This window comes from Nilaparvata lugens, chromosome 13, assembly GCF_014356525.2.
Source record: "Nilaparvata lugens isolate BPH chromosome 13, ASM1435652v1, whole genome shotgun sequence".
Taxonomy (NCBI): Eukaryota; Metazoa; Arthropoda; class Insecta; order Hemiptera; family Delphacidae; genus Nilaparvata; species Nilaparvata lugens.
The window spans coordinates 9,597,369-9,614,537 of record NC_052516.1 but is presented as its reverse complement, the minus strand read 5'-3'; the positions used below and the strand labels follow the sequence as shown (position 1 = coordinate 9,614,537).

Below are 17,169 nucleotides of genomic sequence, written 5' to 3'. Positions count from 1 at the left end.
GAATTCAGGTTTAATTTTCTGTTCAAGATTTGAAAACAAAAAATATAATTTGGATTATATACAAACCAAATTGAATAACAAAATAACACTCACTAATCACTTGAACTTGTCAAATTATGATCAACTTTGAAAAGTATGATATACTCTAGTTTAGGAGAATTATCATGTCATGTCAACAAATCAGATTATGTCGATCAAATCGATTAAAAAAAATTGTCTAGCTAGATAAAATTTCTCGCTGATTGATTATGATTACATAGCTGGAAATAATTCTGTCTCTCTCCCACACAGGCACACGCATCTTCTGTTATCGAGAGACGACGAAATTATCATCTGTTTTCCAAGGATGAATAAAGGATAATTATTATCTTTTTAATGTCGTTCAGCGAGTTTTCCAAAGAATGAATGATAGCTAGTGCAATCGAATCTTTATATCATAGACCTACTATGTTCCTAATTTCGTGAAAATCGTTAGAGCAGTTTTCGAAATCCGTAGAACATAAATAACCAGATATAAAAATAACCAGATATATAAAGAAATTGCTCGCTTAATTGACCGAACGAAGTGAGGTCTAAAATACAAGTCGACGGTTTGGCATTTCTCTTAATGTTTAAATGTTTATATATTTATATGTTACGCATTTACGGCGAAACGCGGTAATGGATTTTCATGAAATTTGACAGGTAGTGTTCCTTTTTAAATTGCGCGTCGACGTATATTACAGGGTTTTTTGGAAATTTGCATATCAAGGATAATATAAAAGGAAAAAAGGAGCCTCTTTCATACGCCAATATATAGTAAAAATCAGACTATAGAATTATTCATCATAAAGCTGACAAGTAATTACACAGATGTGTGGAGAAGCCAGTCTATTACTGTATTTGTATAAGGTCTATAGTTTCAATCAAAGACATTAAAGAGGTATGCATCAGCTTTAAGCTGGGTTTACACCAAAGTTATTAACAAAATGGTTGGTTATAACTCAATCCTTATAGATTCTATTAGATTGAACGGAAGTTGACAAACACATATGTTCATCATGTGTATGATAAGTTATGTTCAATCTAATATAATCTAAAAGGATTGAGTTATTAACATTTTTTTTAATAAATTTGGTCTAATCGCAGCTTTAAGGTCTTTGGTTTCAATATTTTGTTTTGCAGTCATGGTATTATTATGCGTGCCCATCAGTATTAATATTCTCACATTCGAAAAAACTAATTTAATAGGCGAATAAGAATAAACAAATGAACTTCATAATGCTGGAGGAATTATAATATTTTTGATTCTAAAAAATTAATTTCCATCAGATAGAAAGATCATCACGGAACTGGATGAATTATATTATATGAAATACAAATTCAAACGTGAACTGAGTTTGTTAACATTTAAAACAGTTGACATCTGGTACTAGTGGATGAGAATACTGCGTGAGGTCTACTGTTCACAGAACTACTAGTAACGTAGACCTCACTATAGAATACATTGTATTCTAGATTAATAAAACAAATACAACTTGTAGCACCCTTGTTTATTATAAAAACTTAAAATATTTGAACACGACTAGTTTCGGTTTTTAAAAACCATCCTCAGGTTCTCAAAACCGAAACTAGTCGTGTTCAAATATTTTAAGTTTTTATAATAAACAAGGGTGCTACAAGTTGTATTTGTTTTATTAATTTAAAAGCAGCCCATTTCAATAAGTGTTTTATTGTATTCTAGGTACATTGGTTCAAACTAAATTTTATTCTAAACTGGATTGAATTCATAATGTAGTCTCGTTCGTTATAATGTGATTCATTCAGAGTCCAAGCCATCAGCTGATTAAATTCATTTCAAGCTTTGACTGTGCAAACGGTCCTTAGTTCTAATATGTGAAAACCAATCATAATTACCAATGATATTCCACTCAATTTTGGTCCACCACTGTATAGTAATGACTTGATTCGTAAGGGTCTAATTAAAAACTTGACAAACTGGAAACTTGACTTGATGAAATTCTGAAGTATCTAAAATAGACCTACAACCATCCTTGGTAAATTATTTGATTCGCAAGGGTTTAATCAAAAACTTGACAAACTGGAAACTTGACCTACTGAAATATCTAAACTAGACCCATAACCATCCTCGGTAAATGACTTGATTCGCAAGGGTTTAATCAAAAACTTGACAAACTGGAAACTTGACCTACTGAAATATCTAAAATAGACCTACAACCATCCTCGGTAAATTACTTGATTCGCAAGGGTTCAACTAAAAACTTGACCTACAGAAATTCTGAAGTATCTAAAATAGACCTATAACCATCCTCGATAAAATAGTAGTTCTGTGAACAGTAGACCTCGCGTTCAGTGAGTTACATTGACCTGTTGTTATGTTTTCTCAAAAATTAATAAATAATTTATCAATTAAAAATGTCTAGAAAAAATTCTAAATGAACATAGAGCTTTCTGTCCTATATCGTACCATGACGTGTCGTCCTGGAATGTGAGTGTGAGCGCTGTTATCAGGTCTGGCTGCAACTGTCTACAACATTGTTTTTGAACGGGTAGTATTATAGTCCACTAGACAGCTGATTTATGATGAATAATTCTATAGTCTGATTTTTACGGTAATATTGGCGTATGAAGGAGGCTCCTTTTTCCTTTTATGTTATCCTTGAAATGCAAAATTTCCAAAAACCTTGTATATACGTCGACGCGCAATTTAAAAAAGAACATACCTGTCAAATTTCATGAAAATCTATTGCCGCGTTTCGCCGTAAATGCGCAACATATGAACATTTAAACATTAAGAGAAATTCCAAACCGTCGACTTGAATCTTAGACCTCACTTCGCTCGGTCAATTAAGAATCTATAAGAATAATTTCAAGTTAATAACTTGAAAAGCTCAGACGTGATGAGGCGTCATTGATAAAGTGGCTTTATGATTCAGAGGCCCGGGTTCAAACCCCGGCCCGGGCAAGATATTTATCTCGGGCCACTCCTGTGTTTCGGATGGACACGTTAAGTTGTCGGTACCGGCTGCCTGAAAAGCTGTCGTTAGGACATGTCAGAGGCCCTGAAATTGATCAGTTGCGATCTGAAAACTCTGACACCAGACCTGAGCCAGCCAGGTCACTCGATATTTTTATTATATTGGTGATTTTCCTACATGGTACGTATATTATAAGCCAATTCTTTCCTTTATTATATTATATAAGATTATGGATGAAGTCTGAGGCCCGGTTGCACAACAGCCGGTTAAATTTTAACCGTGATTAATTCCACGATAACCAATCAGAGAAGGAGCTTTTGTAAAGACGGCTTCTCTGATTGGTTCTCGTGGAATTAATCACGGTTATATTTTCACCGGCTTTTGTGCAACCGGCACTTACTGTGATAACGAGATCTTTCGGCAGGTTCGCCATCTTCATGGTTGACAAAAATTACCACTGCTCCATCTATTTAATAACAAAAACTGATTTAATACTTGTTGGCAATGAATTGATTTGTAATTTAAGTAATTTTTTGACCATCTCCTGGACTTTTTATAGTATTACTGACTTTTTTTACTATTTTGTACAGTAGTAAGCCAAATAGCCCGATTTTACATTGAATTTATTTCTTCAGTTTGGAATATGAGCAGGGTATCTCTGCTTTTGTCATTTTTAATTTTTAAAGTTTTATCATTTTCAATCTATCCTATCAAAACGTCTCTCAGACGAAACTGTAATAGTTTGGGGAGTCCGGTCTCACAATGTGTCAAATATATATTATTAATATATTTTGTTTAATTTCACCAGAACCAATCAGAGAAGGCGTTTTTGTAAAGACGGCTTTTCTGATTGGTTCTCGTGGAATTAATCACGGTTAAAATTTAACCGGCACTGAGTGTGAAAAACCCCATAAGAGCCGATGGTATCCTCACAACAAGCAGAAAAGGAACGCTATGGACGTCAGAGAACTCGCTCCGCTCGTCTCCAAGTGTGCCTCAATCAGCTGGCATCACCAGGATTAATTTCTAATCTCTTAACCTGCACTTTTTCCTATCTCTACAAGAACCTCCTTCTGCACACACACACACACACATACACACACACACACACACACACACACACCACACACACACACACACACCACACACACACACACAAGTGCAACCTACCGTGAAACTTTCATGGTTTCAGGAGGTTACTACCTCTAACAAAACCAGGCCTTGCAAAACTAAAATTATATTATTATTGAATTTCAGCCAATCCATCATTGGAGAGATGACAGACAGGTTGGGTAGTGGAGGGGGAAAAGTTTATGAGAAGGGAGGGATTTTATCAAAAGGAGTGGTTCAAGGAGAATGGTGGAGGGAATTTTGGAGGATTGGTGAGGGAATTTTGGAGAAAGGTGGAGGAAATTTTGGAGGAGTGGTGAGGGAATCTTGGTGGTGGGAATTTTGGTGGAGGAGTGAGGGAATTTATAAGGAGGATGGAGGGAATTTATGAGGAGGAGGTCTCTAGGTCCACCACGACGCACTCAGGTTGAGTTACTTCTTTCGGTGAAAGCGTTGGATAGGTGATCATCAATCATCCCAAACACTTCTTCGATCAAAAAATTATGCGTGATTTTTTAATTTGTCACTCGCGCCCTCTCCAATCTGCATAATAAAGTGACGATCTCAGCTGATAGTAATTTATCTTGATTTTTCTTTCGGAATTTTTCTTTTCTACTCCAGCATTTTTTCATGATTCTCGTAATACAGTAGTACTTAAGATAACTTATAGTGAGGTCGACGTTATAATGGTGGTGGAGAAAGATAGGAGAACAACGTTGCCGATCCACTTCTATAGACGGTAGCTGATACAGGTTTATTGATGTAATATTAACTGTTCATTCTCGTTTAAAATAATCAATTATATTTTATTAAGCAAGAAATTACATTTTGAATAATTTAATAATTAAGATGAAATATTCTGTTAATTAATTATTTATTCTACTTTTTTTAAAAGACGATCTGGCAACATAGCAAGAGATAGCGCTATCAGCTTTGTAGACTGATAGACAAGATTAGCAATACCATTGCTAATCAAACACTGCCATTATAACGTGGACCTCACTAATAAGCATCTATATAATGATAAAACCTTTTTTAGTCATTGTTATAGATAGGAAAGATATAGAAGGATAGAAAGATAAAGAGCTGAAATCGACATATCTACCTTCTGTTCGTACCCTAAAAGATTTGAAGCAAAAAAATAAATAATTTTGAGGAGTGAATATTGAAAGTCGGACTGATCGAACTTTAATTGCTCTGAGACCCGGTTGCACAACAGCCGGTTAAATTTTAACCGTGATTAATTTCGCGAGAACCAATCAGAGAAGGCGATTCTGAAAAGACGGCTTCTCTGTTTAGTTCTCATGGAATTAATCACAGTTAAAATGTAAGTGGCTGTTGTGCAACCGGCACTAAGGATACGAGCAGAACGATTATGTAAGTTTCAGCTTGCTAGCGTTACTTTACTTCACTTGAAATCCATCCTCACATTTATAAAAACAAATAAAACTAATATCTTTACAAACTTACAACATGATTATCAAACCAGACACCAAATAAATTATGGATATAACTTTCCCAGATCAACCTTAACGTCACTGAACAGTAATCCCTTTCTACTTGCCCATTTGATTTATTGAAACCTCCCACAAACAATCATAGATGCAGAAGAACTTGGTGCTGCCGCCTACAAAAAAAGAGTGGGTTTTTGGCACCGCTCAATCGGCCAGGTGGCCACCGCGGCGCTGCTGGAATCGTCATATAGGTGACACTAAGCAATTGGCACATATTCATCCACAAACCTCACTGGATTGTGATTTTGTGTTTCAAGCCCTTCATGCCTCACTTGAGTTTCTTTTATTTATTATAATTATCATCATTTATATTCTGCTTTTATATTCTACATTCTATTTAATTTTGTTAAATTGTTAGTTCAGATAGCTCACCAGAAGATGATGTTTTCTGAGTCGGGTACTTGTGCTGTGTGAATCGTCGTTGATACAGTTTGTATTTATACATTCATACAGCATTTAACATATTTTTTTATAGGCTAAACTTGAATGAATATAAGTTATTGATTGCAGTTTTTACACTATTTGTTACCTGTATAGATTAGGTACTCTTTCCCTGTGCACGGATCAGCAGTCCATGCAGGCAAATAATTATTCCATGACTATTCTATTCTATTCTTATTTATCTATATCAATGAATCTAAAAAGTTTTCATCATTGAACAACAGTTAAGTGGCATCTATATTTACCGCGACTATATTTATCGTTATATTTATTCCTATTATTTACCATCTATATTTATCGTTCTGTTCACACCTAGAGCATAAATTCAAGGCTGAATTTAAGGGTGAATTCGAGGGTAAATCAATGAGAGTTTAATATTAGCTCACCTTTTATGTAAAGATGGCGTCAGTTGAGTGAAATGTGAGATGAGAGCATGTCATAGGCAGTGTGATGCGTCAGCCACTCGCGTCAGGATGGTCTGTCATCCACTCACTGCTAATTTCAATCACAAACTGCTGTTTTTCCATTCAATATCACCTGAAAAAAGAAACAATTATCGTGCTTATCAATTTGAAATGTTGGGTGAAAACACAGTAAATAGAAGAATACGGTAGGTGTCACGCACATGTTTTTGCTAAATTTCCGGTGTAGCTGACGTCATTTTATATCCAATCATCTGTTTTTAATAAATAAGTTTCATAAATTGTCAATAGTTGTTAAAAACCTCGGTTGGTGGCGATGACGCAATCTAGGTGGCTGGCCACTGCGCACACATTTCATGACCCCTACCCTTTTCATCTAAATACCGTGGGTGAAAATACTCAATCAATTAAGTTAAATTGATCCTTCAACAGTAAAAGCATAACCTATTTTTCGGACATGTTATTCATTATCAAATTGTATGAATATGTAACCAGCGCAGAACTCCTCAAGGCTACTCTTACAATGGGGTAAACTTAATGACTAAGACGCAATAACCAGGACACAAGCTGGGATAAAGATAAATTCATTACCCAATTTATATCGATAAGAATATCATTTGACACTAATCCCCATGGTTTCACACAAGTTACAAGCAAGTTTCAACTAACAAACATCCGTTAACAATCCGTTAACAATAGGACTACATTTCATTGAAGATCAAATTAAATTCCATGAAAGAATCAAACTAAATCCCACTGAAAGATCAAACTTAATTCCATTAAACAAAATCAACTAAATTCTATAGAAAATCAAATTGAGTTCCATTATTCTCAGTTTACTTAATATGTGTCTCTCTGAGCACTACTTAAAAGCAAAAGTTCCCAAAGATTAAAGCAAAACATCACCATTAAACAAAATCAACTAAATTCTATAGTAAATCAAATTGAGTTCCATTATCCTCAGTTTACTTAATATGTGTCTCTCTGAGCACTACTTAAAAGCAAAAGTTCCCAAAGATTAAAGCAAAACATCAACAACCAACATGATCAAGTTTTCTGTGCCAGGACTCCTCTTTCTGCTCTACTCATGAATATCGAACACATAACGTAAGGAAATTTCAATAATCTGCTCATTAAGTAAGAAAAACTGGGAGTAAGATAAACTCATAATAACAATAAAAGGGACAAACCTAAACAATCTAATAGTTATCAATAGCAAAACATTGCATTACAGTGCAAACAACAAGTTACAGTAAAATATCGATTAATAAACAATTCACCTTCTACATAACACAAAACACATTCAATAAAACAAGCTCATTATAGAAAACAAAACTGGGAGTAAGTAAAAATCATAATGGCAATAAAAGGGACAGAGCTAAACAATCTACTGGCATCAATAGCACAACACTGCATTACTGAGCAGTCAATAAGTTACAGAAAAATCTCGATTAATTAAACAATTCACATTCTATGTAATACAAAAAAAAATTTGCCATCTCTCTCGCTCTCTCTCTTTCTCTGTATACACTGGAATTTGAAAGTAATAACTTTTTGAAATAAATTTTGATAATCCTGGGTGATAGCGGGTGAAAAGATAGTCTTAGAGTTTGAATAATGAATTTTGTAATGAACTGAACGATGGATCTAATGAATTTCCATAGTTTATTAAACACTCACCCAAATGCACAATCAGAGTAAACGAAACCATAGCACCGTACACAAGCACTGCTCAACTACGTCTGACTACAATTCTCAATCCAGCAGGAAAAATCAATTTTAAAATGCTAATAATCATGTACAGTAACGCTGTAGCCTTTACTAAGACAATAGTGTCATCCAACACCAAGTTACAGCGACTGAAATGGAAGAGACGGTGAGAGAGAGAGAGAGAGAGTGAGAGTGATCCACGGGAGCGAGTCACGCCACTCTGCGTTGTCAAATTATCAGACAATATTCATCAATTATTGTTCTCACACTATTACAAATAGAATAGTTTTGGGTTCAGTCTGTTGTTCATTCCTAATCATATTCATATGGTTTGTAATTGTATCCACAAATAAAAAAATAGATTGAGAAAATATTTTCAATAATTAGATGCTGTTAATAGCTCATTAACAATATCACCGACAAAGAAACATAATTGTTTTGCTGATTCATTTGAACTGTTGTATGAAAATACTCAATCAATGAATAAGATAATTTGAATTGTGAGCTACTGTTTTTCTATTTTATATCATCTTCAAAAATCAATCATTATTGTGCTTATCAATTTGAAATGTTGGTTGGAGATACTTATCAATAATTGATTGATTAATACTTGTCAATTATTATTATCGTTCTGATTCATTTGAACAGTTGGATGAAAATAGACAATTGAAGATGAAAATGATTTCAATCATGAACTGCTAGCTGTCTCCACAGTCAATATCAACTCCAAAAAACAATAATCATTATGTTCAGTCATTTAAACTGTTGGATGAAAATACTTAATCAATGATTAAAAAAATTCGTTCATGAACAGCTGTTTTCCCATTAAATATCACCTACAATGACAATAATAATCTGGAGAAATACTCCAAGTTGACAGCTTCTAAAAGTCGAGCAAAGACACTTTCTCACAGAAAGTCTCAATTCTTCTTGATTTCAGTTTATCCTGTCTATAAAATTTTATGAACATAGCCTGAAAGATTGAATTTAATTATGTGTTTAAGATAAAAGGGTAGGATATAGAGGTGATAATAATAATATCGAGTGACCTGGCTGGCTCAGGTCTGGTGTCACAGTTTCCAGATCGCAACTGATGAATTTCAGGGCCTCTGACATGAGGTTAGGCTTTTGCTTACACATAATACAGTATCAACGCAATATGATACAGGATCATCTCAACTTGATACACAACACCATAAATATTGATACAACACTTCCAAAGTTTGAATGAATTCTACAAATCATGGGATATCTTCTTATGCTATCTTTTTCTATAGTATCACCATAAATGCTACAGTATTACCACCACATGTTATGGTATCACCCCACATGATACAGTATAATTATACAAAATATGATACAGTATCATCCTAACTTGATACACAACACCATAAATATTAATACAAAACTTCCAAACTTTGAATGAATTCTGCAAATCATGTTATATCTTCTTATGCTATCTTCTTCTTCTCTATAATATCACCATGAATGATACAGTATCACCACACATGATACAGTATCATCTCACCTTGATACACAACACCATAGAAATTGATACAAAACTTCCAAACTTTGAATGAATTCTACAAATCATGGGATATCTTCTTATGCTATCTTCTTCTTCTCTATGATATCACCATGAATGATACTGTATCACAACACATGATACAGTATCAACACAATATCATACAGTATCATATCAAATTGATACACAACACCATAAATATTGATACAAAACTTCCAAACTTTGAATGAATTCTACAGTACACATCATGGGATATCTTTTTCTTCTTTATGATATCACCATAAATCATACAGTATTACCATAAAATGATACAGTATCACCCCACATGATACAGTATCAACAAAAAATGGTACAGTATCATCTCAACTTGATACACAACACCATAATTTGATACAAAACTTCTATACTTTGAAGTCTACTATGTAGCTAAATACCACTAACACAGTCAGTTTAACCAGTAATGGCATTTTGGAATGAATTCGACCATATAGTAATTGGGACACATGTCCCCCTGACATGGTAATTTGTATTGGCAAATTAATTAGTGTCCCTTATAATTAGGTAGGCTTTACTACTTGTTGAAAGTGTGGGTGTGATTTACCCCTGTCAGTAATAGGATAGGCAGCCCGCTAAGCTCGATAATGAACAGTAAATTAGGGGGCTTTATGTGTTAACATTCATTTAAAACTTTGAGCATTTCATTGAGCATTTCATCACATCTATGCTTCCCATTAAACCAATGCTGGAAGTTTGTTAAGTGAATTTTACTATAGTGAGGTCCACGTTATAATGGGAGTGGAGAAAGATGAGAGGTAAACGTTGCTGATCCACAGTCTTGTCAATGCCATTCCAATGCACCTTCTATAGACGGTAGCTGATACAGGTTTATTGATATACTAGCCGTCAGGCTCGCTTCGCTCGCCACATCCGTCTAGCCAGGGGGCTCCGCCTCTCGCTTCGCTCGCCTGCATTTTTCATTTGAGCATTTTTATCATATGGACGATCCAGTCGGGGGTCCAGACTGAACTTCTGGCTAAACGGATATGGCGAGCGAAGAGAGCCTGACGGCTAGTAATATAATATTCCCAGGAATAGCTCTGATTGAAGTAGCAGTGCCCAATCAATTTTTCGCGATAGAGAAACGCAGAGAAAGCAGAGAAAACGCTAATTTTCACAATCTTGATAAATTGGTATTTAGGAGGTCCTGGATGAATGCATTTCAATCTTCAACTTGGTGCCAACCTAACAAAGACAACTCAACTTAATGCCAACCTGACAAAATTATTAATCTAGTTACCAGTTAACAACTGTTTCGAAGAGGTAGCCTACTCTCTCTCTCTACATTATAGTTCTATATTAGCATATGGTATGGACATTTTTCAATTATAATTGAGAAAATAAGAAGAATATACATGCTAAAAGACGAACTTTAAACCCTTAAAAACCACCCTTAGAGTTAAAATATTGCCAAAAGATTTCTTAGTGTGCCTCTAAAGGGCCAACTGAACATACCTACCAAATTTGAACGTTTTTGGTCCGGTAGATTTTTAGTTCTGCGAGTGAGTGAGTCAGTCAGTCAGTCAGTCAGTGAGTGAGTGCCATTTCGCTTTTATATATATAGATTAATGGTACATTCTCGTTTAAAATAATCAATTATATTTTATTGAGCAAGAAATTATATTTTTCAATAATTTCATAATTAAGATGAAGTATTTTGTTGATTAATTATTAATTTACATTGTTTAAAGACGATCTGGCAACAGAGCAAAGCAAGAGAGTGATAGCGCTATCCGCTTCGTTAAATGACAGACAAGGATAGCAATACCATTGCTAATCAAGCACTGCCATTATAACGTGGACCTCACTATAAAGTAGTATTAATAGAGACAGAAAACTGTGTTGTAATCAGCTTCTCTTAGGCTAGGCACACACCAGTTAGTCAAGACAAGACTAGTCACGATTAGTCACAATACTTCACATAGTTGCTTACGACGCAACACACACTGATTAGTCATTGCAATTTTACATGTCTTCATAAGCAGCTATGTGAAGTATTGTGACTAAACGTGTCTTGTCTTGACTTACTGGTGTGTGCCTAGCCTTAGTCAAGACTAGGCGACATAATCAGACACGTTTAGTCACAATACTTCACATAGTTGCTTATGACACAACACACACTGATTAGTCATTGCAATTAGACATGTCTTCATAAGCAACTATGTAAAGTATTGTGACTAAACGTGTCTTGTCTTGTCTTGACTAACTGGTGTGTGTCTTGCCTCATGACTAATTTGAAAGCTCCCCATTCAACCAATACTGGCACTTTAAAGTGAATATGAGACCTCAGGATTCCCATTTAGCATAATATGTAGTGTTGGATGCTAATGGCTGTCATGTAAGACAGTAATGAACATCCTTTCAGTCACAGCGTGCTATATCTAGCACGATACAATTTCTTCCATCCATGCCAACCAGATACTTGGAATTGGTAGATTGTCAGTCACAATGTTCCAGAAATAGGACGATTGAACAGTATGCTACAGCCAGCACACTCTATATGCAAGAATAATAACTAATAGAGACACTCAAACCACCACACATTAGCCAGCTGTTACTTAGTAGCAACATGTTGGAATGAATAATTTTTTTCTCTTATTTGTAATACTTACATGATGTCATAATATTTTTTTTAGGATTATAAAATATATGAATTGTATAGGAAAAATATATTTGTGTAGTTTTTCCTTGTTTTCTGTATGAAAATGGTTGACAAAGTATCGTGCTACATATGGGACATTGTGACTGGTGGCGCCAACAGAAACTTCCAGCACATGCTACAGTGAGGTTATGTTTCACAATAAAATTGACTTTTTGTTTTGGTCCGTGAACATCTATAAGTAATTCAAACAGTAATTTATTCAAAAAACCCGTGTTTTTATGGTGAATTAGTTCAAAGAATGTCTAATCTAATGGACAATGAAAGTGCTGCTGTGCGGAAAGATAGGGAGAAATTGAGTGCAAATGAAATATTAGATATTCTGGAACGAGGTGATCTCTCTGAAATAGAAGATTTATGTGATGATGAGACTGAAACTTTTGTGAATAATGGTGAGTATTATTTATCAATTCATTGAATTTAATATTAATCCTAATCAATTTCTCAAATTCAATATTTTTGCATGCATTGGTTCATAAATAATCTGTTCTCAAAAATTATTGTAATCTGGTAATGTAGGCTATCCTTCACAGATATGATATATTATAGTCTATTCTACATAGAAAATGAACATAGCCTACTTTATAATTATTATGATAGGATGAAATGGTAGATTATGAAATTGAAAATCTCTTCAAAAATTGAAATAGTCAGAACATTAATATTGGGTTGAGATAATAATTATCATATATGAGTTCTTAGTTCAAGATCTACTAGCTTTACTTATGAGTTATGAGTCACATTTCACTTTCAATACTGATAATAATTTTTCTAGTGAGGTAAATATATTTCTCAGATATATAAGATTATTATTTTGAATAAGGATGAACTGTTGATATCACATCAGATATACCGGTATCAGCTATCCTCTGTAGAAAGCAGTGACAAGGCAGAGAACCGGCAACACTGCTCTCCTATCTTTCTTTACTGCCATTATAACGTGGACCTCACTGTAACAATATATTCGTTACTATGGTAAATAGATTTTGATGCTGATTGGCTAACGTCTATACACCTATATTTATTTATTTATTCATTCATTTATTTATTTATTCATTTATTTATTTATTTATTTGCGGGTATAATAACAAATCATATAAGTATGATTGGGGAAAAACAACAGGCATAGCCCAAACCTATTCTATTCCCAAATTTTGATAATGATAGACATGTCAGAAAAAATAGGTTATGTTTTTACTGTTGAAAGGTCAAGTTCAAATTTTGTCCAAAAGTAATATGAATGAGCTGGAAATAAATGTATAGGTGTATAATAGCTGCTAAAGCAGTTACTGATGTTATAGAAAATATTGATGTTAGCCTAATTGCTGATCAATTATTGAAAAACATGTAATATTGATCATTGAAGTTTGGCCTCTTAATTGACCCAAATTCAATATCATAACCAGAGCCAATATCATAACCAAATTGAATTATATCAATGATTAAAATCAATAATTATATTAATTATTTATTATACTCAAATTGATCTAAATTCAATTGATAAAAGGTTTCTATAGTGACGTCCACGTTATAATTGCAGTGGAGAAAGATAGGAGAACAACATTGCCAATCCTTTGTCTTATCAATGCCTTCTATGGAGGGAAACTGATACCGGTTTATTGATGTAATATAACCTGTTCATTCTCGTTTAAAATGAATAATTATATTTTTTCAAGCAAGAAATAATATTTTTCAATAATTTAATAATGAAATTTCATGATTAAGATGAAATATTTTGTTGATTTATCATTAATTCTATTAGACTATTATTCTAAAAATAATCAATTATATTTTAAAAAGCAAGAAATTATATTTTTCAATAACTCCATAATGAATTTTCATGATTAAGATGAAGTATTTCGTTAATTAATTACTAATTCTACATTGTTGAAAGACGATCTTGCAACTGAGCAAAGCAAGAAAGGGATAGCGCTATCTGCTTTGTTGAATGATAGACAAGGATAGCAATACCATTGCTAGTCAAATACTGCCATTATAAAGTGGACCTCACTATAGTTCATGTGTGCCAGAATTTCAGAATAGTTTCAGACATATTATAATGCAACATGGGACTATTTTCAATTACTCTATTCCATACATTGTTGGCAAAGTATTCTGGAATAAGAGCTTGTTTGTGAGAATATCATGTAAATGTCTCGAGAGCTGTGGCTCTCAAAATCATCCATGGATTAAGGCAAACTGTGTGGACATGTATTGTATTGTTTGCTCTACATATATACATAATAATGTTCTTTGCAATATATACTTATTGTTTGTTCTACATACTGCTTCAACAAACACTCCAGTGTGATGTCCTATATTTAACAAGAGCTGAGACAGTCTTCAAAATGATCACTTCAAAATAATAACTCTCCAGGTACTTGAAATAATATCATAATATCAGGGCACCGTGCTTCGCTCGTTATTGACCGAGCGAAGTGAGGTCGAAGATTCAATCTTGAGTGGGCCTAATGTTTTCTCTATATGGTTTAATATGAAGAAAAATTATCTAAAAGTTTTAATAATGAATTACGGAAAAATTAATAGGAATTTTCAGTCAAGGCTGAGTTTTACCAGTAGGCTTACCTTAAACTTCAGATCTGTGCTGTATTTGCTTATAATTATTGTTGATTGTATTGCATTAAGAAGTGGAATTCGATAATAAAAAGAAACAATTATTACTCTACCTCACTTTTAAATATTGATACAATTATTGTACTTTGAATTCAAATTCGATTCTTCACTTTTAAATACTTGCGATACGTACCTTTCTGACAATGGACAATGTAACCACATTATATTGTTGAGGCTATGGAGATATATCATCATATTCTATTGTTTGATATCAAAAACACAATAATAAATATTAAATTATGAAACAGTAATTTATAAAATATATATTATAGACATAATACCGCGATTCACGATACATAATTATATAGATTATTACAGTCATTATGAGATTATCTCTCTATGATTTTTGTGAGATCGGACACGATCAGCTGTTATTCAAGGTCATTTTACAGCCCTAGGGCCGTAAAGTTTTACCGGCCTGGTCGGAAAACAATCACTTTCGGCCTCCATATGACGCACGTAAACCAGCTCATTACATCCAAGTGTGGCGAAAAAGAAGTTACTGATGTTATAGAAAATATTGATGTTAGCCTAATCGCTGATCAATTATTGAAAAACATGTAATATTGATAATTGAAGTTTGGCCTCTTAATTGATCCAAATTCAACATCATAACCCAGAGCCAATATCATAACCCAAATTGATCTAAATTCAATTTGATAAAAGGTTTCTATTTTGACGTCCATGTTATAATTGCAGTGGAGAAAGATAGGAGAACAACATTGCCAATCCTTTGTCTTATCAATGCCTTCTATGGAGGGAAACTGATACCGGTTTATTGATGTAATATAACCTGTTCATTCTCGTTTAAAATAATTAATTATATTTTTTCAAGCAAGAAATAATATTTTTCAATAATTTAATAATGAAATTTCATGATTAAGATGAAATATTTTGTTGATTTATCATTAATTCTATTAGACTATTATTCTAAAAATAATCAATTATATTTTAAAAAGCAAGAAATTATATTTTTCAATAACTCCATAATGAATTTTCATGATTAGATGAAGTATTCGTTAATTAATTACTAATTCTACATTGTTGAAAGACGATCTTGCAACAGAGCAAAGCGAGAAAGAGATAGCGCAAATCCGCTTTATGAATGATAGACAACGATAACAATACCATTGCTAATCAAACACTGCCATTATAACGTGGACCTCACTATAGTTCATGTGTGCCAGAATTTCAGAATAGTTTCAGTCAGATTATAATGCAACAGGGAACTATTTTCAATTACTCTATTCCATACATTGTTGGCAAAGTATTCTGGAATAAGAGCTTGTTCGTGAGAAATCTATGTAAATGTCTCGAGTGCTCTGGCTCTCAAAATCATCCGTGGATTAAGGCAAACTGTGTGGACATGTATTGTTTGCTCTACATATATACATAATAATGTTATATGCAATATATACTTATTGTTTGTTCTATATACTGCTTCAACAAACACTCCAGTGTGGTGTCAACATATATTTAACAAGAGCTGAGACAGTCTTCAAAATGATCACTTCAAAATAATAACTCTCGAGGTACTTGAAATAATATCATAACATAGAGGCACCGAGCTTCGTTCGTTATTGACCGAGCGAAGTGAGGTCTAAGATTCAAGTCGACGGTTTGGCATTTCTCTTAATGTTTAAATGTTCAAATGTTCATATGTTGCGCATTTACGGCGAAACGCGGTAATAGATATTCATGAAATTTGACACGTATGTTCCTTTTTTAATTGCGCGTCGACGTATATACAAGGTTTTTGGAAATTTTGCATTTCAAGGATAATAGGAAAGAAAAAAGGAGCCTCCTTCATACGCCAATATTAGAGTAAAAATCAGACTATAGAATTATTCATAATAAATCAGCTGATAAGTGATTACATAGATGTGTGGAGAAGCCAGTCTATTGCTGTATTCCATAAGGTCTATAGTTTCAATCAGGTACTTGTGGATGAGAATACTGCGTGAGGTCTACTGTTCTCAGAACTACTAGTTTATTTATTGTCTATTGATAAACCGAACACAATTCTTTAAAATGATTGGGGAAGCACTATATTTTGAAAACAAAAAAGTTCTAATTTAGATTATTTACAAACCAAATTGAATAACAAAATAACACTCAC

The 17,169-nt window shown here is 33.5% G+C and overlaps 2 protein-coding genes across 3 annotated transcripts in view; one reads left to right on the top strand and one right to left on the bottom strand.

The window, feature by feature from the left end:
* LOC111056347 (pseudouridine-metabolizing bifunctional protein C1861.05) overlaps positions 1-17,169 on the top strand; it is a 416,552-nt gene that overhangs the window by 369,702 nt on the left and 29,681 nt on the right. The gene's annotated exons all lie outside the window — the stretch shown is intronic.
* Positions 1-17,169, bottom strand: part of LOC111045954 — a 342,136-nt gene that overhangs the window by 322,621 nt on the left and 2,346 nt on the right. Inside the window, exons 1-2 of one of the 2 annotated variants that reach the window (XM_039439777.1) lie at positions 8,146-8,323; positions 6,430-6,580 (exon numbers count right to left, since the gene is read on the bottom strand). The gene's annotated coding sequence lies outside the window, so the exon portion shown is untranslated. Of the gene's footprint in view, positions 1-6,429; positions 6,581-8,145; positions 8,324-17,169 lie in introns of those variants that run through there. The other variant, XM_039439778.1, reaches the window with a different exon arrangement.